Source organism: Epargyreus clarus, unplaced genomic scaffold, assembly GCF_041222505.1.
Source record: "Epargyreus clarus isolate Ecla_fem2 unplaced genomic scaffold, WU_Ecla_fem_2.2 ptg000022l, whole genome shotgun sequence".
Taxonomy (NCBI): domain Eukaryota; kingdom Metazoa; phylum Arthropoda; class Insecta; order Lepidoptera; family Hesperiidae; genus Epargyreus; species Epargyreus clarus.
The window spans coordinates 3,469,434-3,471,933 of NW_027332229.1; the positions used below are offsets into that span (position 1 = coordinate 3,469,434).

The 2,500-nt window shown below is 49.1% G+C and overlaps 1 non-coding gene across 1 annotated transcript in view; it reads left to right on the forward strand.

Moving 5' to 3' along the window:
- The first annotated feature begins 643 nt into the window (after nucleotides 1-643).
- The window catches only part of LOC140751432 (small subunit ribosomal RNA), a 1,903-nt gene continuing 46 nt past the window's right edge, over nucleotides 644-2,500 (forward strand). The window contains exon 1 of the ribosomal RNA XR_012103341.1: nucleotides 644-2,500. This exon is cut by the window's right edge and continues 46 nt beyond it. This is a non-coding gene — a ribosomal RNA (small subunit ribosomal RNA).

Below are 2,500 nucleotides of genomic sequence, written 5' to 3' on the forward strand. Positions count from 1 at the left end.
AGAGTTCGTTCGATGGTTTCACGCGTAGTGTGCGCACTCTCGTGTTGGTGGTGTTTCGAGTGGATTTTGTGTCGAACTTTACAATTCGTCGCGATGTCACGATTAACACAACAACGCGCGCTTCCACGTTGCGCCGTGGGACTTTTCGAACGTTGAACATTTTATTGAACAGTGCGGATCGACCGATGCGATTGTTTAAACTCGTCTCGGTTCACGTATCGATCCTACAAATGAATTGCACGTCGCCTATGGCGACGGTCCTCTATAAGGCGCTATAAAAATTAACGCCAAGGACGACGTCTCTCAAACACCGGGCTGAATCTGTTTTCAGTGTTCGCGTTTGTGTTAAAAGATAATAATGAAACGTGAATCTTAAATTGTCTCGCCGTGAACCATCCAATTCGGAGTTGCGCTATTAGTAAATCGCGCGCACACTCTCTCGTTGGATCGTTGCGACAATCGGATGAGATACTCCGTTGACGCTGCACGAACCATCGAAAACAAAGAGCGTACAATATTAAAAGGTACGACGAGTTCAAAAACGAAACATCATTCGACGCGGACGCGCCCGCGACCGCGTCGATATGTGTCGTGTTCTCGTCCGAGCGACGACGGCTACATTCGTCCGCGAGTGACTGTCAGCTCCCTGGTTGATCCTGCCAGTAGTTATATGCTTGTCTCAAAGATTAAGCCATGCATGTCTCAGTGCAAGCCGTATTAAGGCGATACCGCGAATGGCTCAATATATCAGTTTTGGTTCCTTAGATCTTACTCAGTTACTTGGATAACTGTGGTAATTCTAGAGCTAATACATGCAATCAGAACTCTGACCAGTGATGGGATGAGTGCTTTTATTAGATCAAAACCAATCGACGGAGGGCCTCGCGTCCGAAGTCGTTAATTTTGATGAATCTGGATAACTTTTGCCGATCGCATGGTCCAGTACCGGCGACGCATCTTTCAAATGTCTGCCTTATCAACTTTCGATGGTAGTTTCTGCGACTACCATGGTTGTCACGGGTAACGGGGAATCAGGGTTCGATTCCGGAGAGGGAGCCTGAGAAACGGCTACCACATCCAAGGAAGGCAGCAGGCGCGCAAATTACCCACTCCCGGCACGGGGAGGTAGTGACGAAAAATAACGATACGGGACTCTTACGAGGCCTCGTAATCGGAATGAGTACACTTTAAATATTTTAACGAGGAACAATTGGAGGGCAAGTCTGGTGCCAGCAGCCGCGGTAATTCCAGCTCCAATAGCGTATACTAAAATTGTTGCGGTTAAAAAGCTCGTAGTTGCATTTGTGCGCCGCGCTGTCGGTGCACCGCATCCGCGGTGATACTGACACGTTTGCGGAGCATATCGTCGGTGAGCCGGCGGTAAAACGCCGGTTCAATATCAAAATCCTATCGCGGTGCTCTTCAGTGAGTGTCGAGATGGGCCGACAATTTTACTTTGAACAAATTAGAGTGCTCAAAGCGGGCTCAAAATGCTGCTTGAATATTTCGTGCATGGAATAATAGAATATGATCTCGGTTCTATTTTGTTGGTTTTCAGAACTCCGAGGTAATGATTAATAGGGATAACTGGGGGCATTCGTATTGCGACGTTAGAGGTGAAATTCTTGGATCGTCGCAAGACGAACATCAGCGAAAGCATTTGCCAAAGGTGTTTTCATCAATCAAGAACGAAAGTTAGAGGTTCGAAGGCGATTAGATACCGCCCTAGTTCTAACCGTAAATATGTCATCTAGCGATCCGCCGACGTTACTACAATGGCTCGGCGGGCAGCTTCCGGGAAACCAAAGATTTTGGACTCCGGGGGGAGTATGGTTGCAAAGCTGAAACTTAAAGGAATTGACGGAAGGGCACCACCAGGAGTGGAGCCTGCGGCTTAATTTGACTCAACACGGGAAATCTCACCAGGCCCGGACACCGGAAGGATTGACAGATTAACAGCTCTTTCTTGATTCGGTGGGTGGTGGTGCATGGCCGTTCTTAGTTGGTGGAGCGATTTGTCTGGTTAATTCCGGTAACGAACGAGACTCTAGCCTGCTAAATAGGCGTCGCCATTTAGGTGTGCTCGACTTCGGTCGTGCAACTCACTGGCGACGTATTAAAATTCTTCTTAGAGGGACCGGCGGCTTCGAGCCACACGAGATTGAGCAATAACAGGTCTGTGATGCCCTTAGATGTCCTGGGCCGCACGCGCGCTACACTGAAGGAATCAGCATGTTCTCCCAGGCCTAGAGGCCCGGGCAACCCGTTGAAACTCCTTCGTGCTGGGGATTGGGGTTTGCAATTATCCCCCATAAACGAGGAATTCCTAGTAAGCGCGAGTCATAAGCTCGCGTTGATTACGTCCCTGCCCTTTGTACACACCGCCCGTCGCTACTACCGATTGAATGATTTAGTGAGGTCTTCGGACCGACACGCGGTGGCTTCGCGGCCGTCGGCGTTGCTGGGAAGTTGACCAAACTTGATCATTTAGAGGAAGTAA